Below are 9,610 nucleotides of genomic sequence, written 5' to 3' on the forward strand. Positions count from 1 at the left end.
TCCTTGTGTTAAGTTCTCAATAGATTTGCCCATTTGTAAGTAATAGGTTTTAAACAGTCCTTGTTTACTGTAAATGAAGCCCTGTGAAAAAAACACAAAATATTATGGCAATGTCTTAGTGTAATCGACTCCTTTCCAGAACCATCCCAATTCCCCACATTCATCAGACAGGAGTAACTCTCCAGATGTGGGTGAGATGCTGATCACCATCCCGGACCAAAATGGTGACCCCCTCCACATCTCAACAGATGATGTCTCAGGCAGCATTATGCGGTGGCATTAGCAGCCTTAATAATCATAATGTTTTAATACAAGTTGAAAATGTCATGTAATTACTCGTTATCATTCATCTTCTGCATATGTATATATCCATGTTAAGATTTATATAGTGTGCACTTTTGTGTATTTATAGTGCCTTATATTGATGGTAGAGATGTTATGCCGAAGTTTTTTTATTGACAAGTAAATGGTTGTGTACAAATTTTAGTGATGAAAGTCAAACTAGAACTAATGGCATTTTATATGCTAAGAAAAGAATAGTCTGGTAGTTAATAATTTTGCAAAAAAAGTTTGAAGTATTTGAATTCAGTGGTTGTTGGAAACTTTTGTAAATTTGTATGCTATATTTTCTGTAATGATTTTTTAACCATAAATAATTTTTAGGTATTTTGTATATGCATAATTTTCTCTGAATAATCAAATTTGTTTGCTCAATGTATTGTCACTTAGCTTGGAATTTATAGTTTTGTCTGTTGTTTTCTATTCAAGAATGCGAAATCCTTAATTCTTTAGACTTTTTGGGGAGAAACATCAGAAAGTGTTTTTGAAGAAAATATTTGCATCACTGTAGTAAGTACACAACTGTACTGCAGTAAATGTCAGCATGATGTGTGCATGTATTTATGCACAGGCAAGCTAGCTTACACATCAATTTAGAAAGTCATTTACATAACTATTTAATTAAAATTAGACAAACTTTTAAATTCCTAATACTTAACCTACAGTTTTGCTTTTTGTATTAATTTTGTTTCCAAGTTGAAGCACTCGTAGATTGACTGTCATTGTCAGTTACCCATTTGAGGCATGGGAAGTGGAGGGAAGTGAGAGGAAGGCTAGAAGAATTGGCTGATTGAAAGTTAGGGCGAAAGGCTTATGTGTTCAGCATTTTTTATTAGAAATAATGGTTTTCTTTTTCTCTCAGTTTCTTTAGATAAATCTCAATTTAGTGGTAGTCAAAGGAAAATGTGATGGTTGCTTGAGAGTTCCTTTTGTTTAAATACCAGATACATGGGAGTTTACTTAACCTTCTTGGCTTCCATATTCATTTCCTGTAAATTATCTTATCTCCTTCAATTGCTTTCAGCGCAATAAGAATCTTTGCAGCATCCCTTCGGCCCCTAGCTGCAATCCCTGTAACTGTATCTCCATTCATATTCTTTCTTCCATCTTACTTTTAACCCTTTCCTAACAATTGCTTCATAGTGCAAGTGTTAGATTTTCCTTGAGTTACAAATTTCAGAGCAAAATGATCTCATAAGTCCCAGCAATTGCCCTTGTGGCCTTAATTGTATATTCCATGAGAAAATATGGGAAAATAATCCCATATTTTCTCATTAATTCCTCCTATTGTGTCTTTAAGTGTTGTATCATGATTCCCAATGTCTAGTTTCACTATTCATTGATGTATTTATCTCTCATACAGTCTCTTCCAATACCCTTTCTTTAAATTGCCTTCCACGCTCGTTCTTGTAGCTAGGACCATTTGATTTTGCATGTTCCTCTTAGTTTCTTACTTTATTATCAGTGTTGTGCAGTTCTTCAGTTTAGCCAAATCTGTAGAAGATGTAGTCAATTTGACGAGATCCTATGGTGCTTTTGTATGTGATTAGGTGTTTGCTCTTCCTGTCAAATGGTATTAGAGATTAGATTATCCTTTCACCTTCTGTATTTTGGTCATCATAGTCATGTCCTCCATGGATGCAACGTCTAGCATCATTGCTTCAGCCGATGTGCACATTTAGATCCCCTCCAATGATGGCGCTTTCATCGGCTTCAAATGATTCCATTTCCTTATTAAAATTCATCTAGAAGCATTCTTTCTCCTTTACAGCTTTGTTAATTATGCATGATGTATTCTTTCCTCCTGTGTTTCTCAGTATATCTCAATACAGTAATACCATGTTTAAGGTCTCCAGACAGAAAGATACCAGTGCTATTGCTTTCCCTATTTGCACACACAACACATCCACTTTCCTAACTTTCGTTAGATCTTACCACAGTTCCCACTATTTAGCTTTGGATATAAACTCGGTCCGAGCTATGATATCTTTTCGTATTTAACAGGCCCAATAAATTTTAGCAAAAGTGAAAAATTCCACAAAATTAGTCCAAAGAAATATGTAATAATATATGAGACTTGGACTCAAACCTGGAAACAAATTCCTGGGGTTCAAGATCCCCCTCACCATGTCATGGTGGTCCCACATTGAGGGGGGTCTTTGTGTTCAGCTTGCAGATGATTTCGTTTTGTCACTTGGAGGATATTGCAGTCATCATTCTTGAGCTTAATTCATTTTCCTCCAAGAATGATGAATGCAATATCCTCCAAGTGACAAAACCAAATCATCTGCAAGCTGAACACGAAAAGGCAGACACCCTTATTGCCTTCCATGTGATAATGCTGAAGAAGATATAATTGTCAGATCATCCCACACAGATGTACTTGTGATCCTTCTTGGTTTACTGGGACGATATTTGTTTGGAGGAAAGGTGATTTTAGATTTGGATCTCCTAGCCATCATAGGTTCCGTGATGGGTCTCAGATGGCTGAAGAGCTGGAAAAAAACATGAAATTAAACTGTGTTCAGGAGGAATATTTTTACCACAATTTCAGCCTTGTTTTCTTGACTGAAAAAAAGTGAAATTGAACCTCTGATGGATTTAGGAGTTGCTGGTGGGTGGAAAGCCAGAGATAAATTTGCTGGCATTGGTCATTCTGAGTTCACAAGGCCCGAAGGAGGGTTTTTAGCAATATTTTGCCTTGCGCTCTTGACTGAAAAAGTGCATTTGAACCTTCGATCGATTTAGGAGTTGCTGGCGGGTGGAAAGCCAGAGATAAATTTCACTAGCATTGGTCATGGGGAGCATAAGTTTCTCACTCTGACAAAAAAAGTTTTATTTTTTTACAGTTTTTAGGGTTCACTTTTTATACCTAAGCCAGAGTTCTGATCCATCGGCAATATATTTTTGAGATGTTGTGGGTAGGCACTAATCTAGGGTGACAAACCTTTTGTGTTCAAAATTCAGAATAAACACTGGGCTCCCGGTCTAAATATAAAAAGATAAATTGCTTATCTAGAAGTTAAACCCTCTTAAGCTCATTCAGAGGCCCACCCCGGAATGAGCTAAACAGGTTTATGATCTCTCTCTCTCTCTCTCTCTCTCTCTCTCTCTCTCTCTCTCTCTCTCTTGTAAGGGTAACGTAAGATGTATTTGAAATCTTACTACTTTGAAGTGTTTTTGGACAATAGCGCATATTCTACAATATCTAAAATATTTGCTAATTATCATTGAAATTCTTAAGAAAACCTTACTTTTAATCCTTTGAGAGTCCTGAAAACAATTTAACCTGCATTTTTATTGACATTTTGTCAAAAAACCTCCAAAATTTTACCATTTTGCTGTTTTAGAGCCATATTTTTTCTTTAGGATTGGCATCGTTTGAAATATCATAAAAAATTGTAAGGAAACCTTACTTTTTATCCTTTGGTTGTCTTGAAAACTACATTACCTGCATTTTTATTGGCTTTTTCATAAAAAAAAACTCAAAATTTTTACCATTCTGCCATTTTGGAGCCATATTTCTTCTGTCGGAGTAGGCGTTATCGGTGTCATAAACCTGGAACATGCCTTGCAGCCCAGGAAATAATTTTTGATGAACATATTTGAAGAGTGTCATAAACTCGAATGTCGTAAGCAGAGACAGTTGTGACCTGGGGACTGCCTGTATATATATATTGCCATGTTCGCACAGCTGTGGGGATGGGGATGGCTATAATTATGACCTAGATAACAGCAACTGACTAACAAAGGGGCTATGCTCCAGTCGAACAGAAAGTGTAATAGTGACTATACTCAAAATACCATGAGGAGAAGGTTTCAGGCAAAATCAGATTGTTCATTTAAAAGTATAATTCACTAAAATATCAGAAGAGAAAATATTTACAGGAGCTAACAATGAAACTCCATGGCACCATTCAAATTACTGTACTAAGATCACAATCACTAAGCAAGAGTGCCACACAGATGCAAGCATTGTAACTCTACCTTCCTAGGCTAAAACATGTTGCAAGTATGGTATAGGATCCTTAAAATGTACAGGATGGGGTACAGCAAGCAAGACAGGGATCACACTGGGATTCCGGATATCTTGACCTGGTATGGCACCTGTAGTTTGCAGGGGCTGGGACCGTTGACCTACAAGTAATTTCACAGAGCAGGTATTCGCACCATGGATCTACAAGAGCAGGGATGTTGTAGTACATGAAGGGACTTTGAGTGACACTTAACTTGGACTGTGTAAGGAAATAGCAAGACCATGGTATCAATAATTCAAAGTACTGTATATTAACTCATAGTCAAAAGCAAACGTAAAATTAACACTAATATTCCAATATTGATCAACACCACAATTAAAGCACATGAACCTTTAAGGGAGAATGCAAAGGGTTATGGATATGGGAATAGGAGAACAGGTGGAAAAAATCAGATAAAGATAAAATGGTGAAGCCGAACAAACAACTTCCAATCACATTACCTTAGTCCATCGACAAGACTTGAAGGATGTCAGAGCCAGGTTGCCAGGTTCCCACAGCCTCAGTTGAAGCTGAGTTGAGTGCAGTTCCCCTACATAGGGATTGGATGAAGCAGAAGGGCGTTGGTGGGCTACAGAGGCATCAGCGTTCAGAGGGCAAGGCAGTGAGATATGACCACCTTCAGAGTGACAGCATCAGTGAGAGGTCTGGTGGGGACTCAATGGGAGGCCCTATTCAGACAGACTTCTTGACAGGCAGGCATTGTAAGATACACTGACTCAAGATGGTCCGTCAGAGTTTGTATTTATACTGCAAACGGCACCGACGTTGGTCGTATTTTGAAAGTTCCCTCTTATGGTCATCTAGCGTCCTCGTCTTGGGCATGCCACTAGTCTGGGGAGGTATCTGGAAAGGTCATTGAAAGTCAGCCGGCACAAAGGGTCAGGAAGATAAAGGACAATGCTGAGATACTTAGAGTGGAGGGGGGAGGTTGAATGGGAGTCTCGGGTGTGGGTCCCGTAATGGCATGACAGGTAGTGGAATGGAGGGAAGGTCCTCGGAAAGCTCTTGTGACAAGATTGTCTGGAACCTTCACATCCGGGCAGGCAGGTATTCCCGCCTACCTGGCAGTAGTTACTGCCTAACCACCTTGCTCAAGAATTTAACGGCCGTTTCCAGCCTACGCTGAAGGTAATTCCTTCCTAATGTAAAGGACCTCAGGTTTGTATAGTTAGGAAAAATACAATTTACTTTCAAAAACTGTGATATTGTATGAACTTGTAAATTATGCCTTGGTGTTTTCTGTATTTCTTCAGGTTTTTCAGTGACTACCACGGAAATTCTGTGATGCTTGGCTGCATGAGAGTACGTTTGAGGAGTGGCTGAGTAATTGTCGAGATGATCCATACAAAGTAAAGTGCCTAGTGTGTAACCTCTCATTCTCTGCATAAATCTCTTCCCTGAAAGTCAGAACAACACCAGAAATATATTACTTCAAGAACATGGACCAGATAATGAGCGGGCAGACTTAAATGTGAGTGTCAAGTAAGCTGAAGTTGAGAGAGTATTTTGTGCTGATCGTAACATACCATTTCTGACTGTTGAAATAATGAGCAGGAAGAAGTTACTGCTACTTTATTCAGGACGCGAGGCCGTTTTATAGCAACGGACTGACGTCATACAGAAGGAATACAATAGAATCTTGGTGACCCACCAAGGTCAATTACTCTCGACAATAATTACAATGGATAAATATAGTTGAGTTAAAAGAAATGGACAATGGCTGATCTAACAATATTCTAATACATGTGCAAAAGAGACATATACAAAATAAGTTGGTAACAAGTACAAATTTACATAGATAAGCGTGATTGATTCAGTATTGCAGATCTCTTGACCCACTCCCTATAGGAGCAGTATAAACAAGGTTGTTCATCATGAAGACCAGCACAGCAGGGGACTTTACAGACCTCTTAAAAGATAGGCTATAAGCTCCAAGATACAAAAATAATCCAATCATAAAGGTTAAAAAGAACAAAAGCTACCAGAATAGTGAAAGATGTTGCGAATTTCTCACATTCAGAGCTTATAGAGTTATTAAGGTAACCAAATTTTCGCTGATTGGTGTGAAACCGCCGACAACACAAATTCTAAATGCTCTGCTATCCTAGCTAGATTTTTCAACAAAACCAGTTTCACAACGGAAAGAAGACTTTTAGATCCAGTCAGTGTATATGATGGGAGTAGAAGTGCAGAGGGCAGCAATGGAGAAAATCAATTTGATATTGTTGAGAACTGTCTCATTGGCAATGGTATTCCAATTGAAAAACTTAATGGGCTTCGCTGCAGCTGGTGCCAATAATATGATGGGTCAGCATAACTCAGTAGGTTGAAGGAAGAATTTCCAGGTATAACAGTAGTTAAATCATCTGTCATTCAGCTCATATTTGCGCTTCTCAGGCAGCCAAAGAGCTTCCCTTACATGTGAGGATATAATCCGAAATAGAGATGCATTTTTTTTGCCCACAGCTCTAAAAGAGTTTATGAATTTAGAGAGTTTGATATTTTTTGTAAGGTAAAACCTCACAAATTATTATACGTTTCACAAACTAGGCGGTGATCTTTCCAGATGGCTGTAGAACGCGTCCTGGAACAATGAAATGCACTGACTTTGATTTTGACAGAGAAGCGTCTTCAGTATTTTCACAGAGAAGCATCTTCAAGAAAGATTAATAATGTCAAGTGATATTCTACAATCTTTACGTGGCCCTCCAATGGTGCTTTACTTTAAATGTCTTAAATTTGTTCTACCAAAGTCCACTGCATTTAATCTAATGTTCCAAAGCACGCATTCTACTGTCCATCATATTACATACCAAGAGTGAGCTATTGTATTCAGAGTGACTGAAGAACTACATGGATGGTCAATTTGTTCATTCTCTTCCTGATATATCAACCACTGATTCAGCATACGAGAAACATCTTATTCCCCTCAGAAATGCATACCTGGGGTCATGTTTTCATCTTGTGCAAAAGGACCAGTATAAAGACCAAGTTATGGTGGACAATGTTCGAAATCGTTGCCGGAGCTTCCTCGTTGTAGCTTGTTAGGAAATCAGGAAGAGATTCCCGATAAGTAAAAAGGAATCTGTAGAGAAATGTTCTCTTCTTGGCGTTGGTCGTGGGGTGAGTGAGTGAGAGAGAGGGCGTCCTTATAAGCACCCCGACATTGGTAGATTTTGTACAATCCTTCCCGAGAGAATATTCCGGTGACTTTCAGTTATTAGATGGTAGTGGAGGCGTCTTCCAGCGGTGCAAATTCCAGGTAGCTTAAAATACTGTGATAATGTAGAAAGTGTCTTCAAAATGCTTTATTATAATTTTACAGCTAAGCCATGTGATTCAAGCTTTAGAACATCGTCTCTGAGTTTGCTCTGAACATTCTTTCACTGCCAACATCCAATGCGGACGCTGAGCGAATTTTCGCAAAACTAAATCTGACAAAGACAAAACAAGGCAACAAACTGTCTAACACCAAGTTGGCTTCAGTGATAACCTTCGCAGAAATGGTAAAAGCCCAGGGAACACTATATGACTTAAATCCAAATTTATTAAACAGCTTGCGATGCACTGAACAATCCTAGTAGTAGTGGCAGCACCTTCACACCTCTGCTGCAAGGATTATCAGCTGATGTCACATTTCTTGAGTCATATTAATTTTCGTTATTTCAGGAAACTGTAATATACTTAATATGAACTAAAGTACAGAATTATTGTTGTGATTATATCATTCATAGTTCACACCTTTTCATCCTAGTGTAATGATAGTATGACTTGCTCTTAAGCTGTTAATCTATCAGTACCGTAGTTGCATTTAACCGATACCTAACCCCGCTTCTTTTTATTAGTTTCATCTGTACTAATTGTATAGACTAATTGATTACATTACTTTTTGCAGTCTCCTTTGTGATAGCGCCTAACAACAAAAATTATCAGTAGGCCTACTACCGTAACTGCCTCCAAGCTTTCTTTTTTTTCAGCTTTGCTCAGTTATCAATTAAATCATATATATACTCATCTAATTATATATATACATATACATATATATATATATATATATATATATATATATCTAATTATATATATATATATATATATATATATATATATATATATATATATATATATATATTATATATATATATACATATATATACACACTTATTTTTTGTTGTTTTGCTATAAAGCAATGATTTGGAATACAAAGAGAGATAATGTATTTACTTATGTTTATGTTTTATATTTCATGAGTACAATTGTCAAAGGAATTATATTTTTCTTGATATTTCTTAAACTGTTATAGAATATAATGTTTACCTACATTTTCTGTTTCATTTATACCTGAGAAAATTGTTCATATATTTGTACATTTTATCAATAAAGCATTGTTTATTTTATTGTTATACTATATTCGTTTTAGAAATATCGTTTTGCTCACCTCATTAATTCATGAAATCTTTTTCAATTCCAATTTGCCAACAAAGAAATGTAATTACCTGTATCTGGACATTACATGCAAAGTAAGTTAAAAAAATGTACTCCAGGAATATACATGAAATCACTTGTCAGTTTTTGTGAAGATCGTGTACAAGATCATATATGCTAAATAATTTATTTTGAATTATGCAAGAGTAGTCCTATAATGTTGCCGAAATGTGGCTTCCGTTGTGGACGTTTTCATGCACAACGTGATCGGGTGCAGAAGTGGTTTTCCAAATTTCCACAATTTTTATGGGTTTATTGTGGTCAGATATATTATTTTCTCATATCGTGATTCATTGACCTATATTCTCGGTCGTTCGCATAGGCTATTTATGTATGTTTTTATATAAGAATGACTGTATAAAGAGCCATCAAAGTATGGTTGTTTTCGCTGAAGTATGAAGCAGCAGAAGTCGATCGAGGAGCGACGCCTTGATTGACACTTCACTTTCACTTTGTTTCACTTTTGTGGTTTTATGTACAGCCCTCCACAGGGATAATTCAATCTCTGGCGGTCCCATGTACGTTTTCAAGATAAGGTGCTCCTTATATTTTATAATTGTCTTTTATTGTTTTCTCGTCAGTATCGTAGCTCCTGCAGAATAGGAGAGTCTTTAGTTCCTTTTTAAATTTGCATTCTTCTTGTATGCGCTTCACTTCAGGCGGTATTTTGTTGTATAGTCTTCGTGCATAGTGTACAAATGCTTTTTCGCCTGACGTACAATTTGTTCTAGGTTCAAATAGACTATATGCTT

At 37.0% G+C, this 9,610-nt stretch overlaps 1 protein-coding gene across 1 annotated transcript in view; it reads left to right on the forward strand.

Moving 5' to 3' along the window:
• Positions 1-983, forward strand: part of LOC136845034 (tigger transposable element-derived protein 1-like) — a 42,588-nt gene extending 41,605 nt beyond the window's left edge. The window contains exon 7 of the mRNA XM_067114739.1: positions 140-983. The gene's annotated coding sequence lies outside the window, so the exon portion shown is untranslated. The remainder of the gene's footprint in view (positions 1-139) is intronic.
• The last annotated feature ends 8,627 nt before the right edge of the window (positions 984-9,610 follow it).

This window comes from Macrobrachium rosenbergii, chromosome 13, assembly GCF_040412425.1.
Source record: "Macrobrachium rosenbergii isolate ZJJX-2024 chromosome 13, ASM4041242v1, whole genome shotgun sequence".
NCBI classification, from domain to species: Eukaryota; Metazoa; Arthropoda; class Malacostraca; order Decapoda; family Palaemonidae; genus Macrobrachium; species Macrobrachium rosenbergii.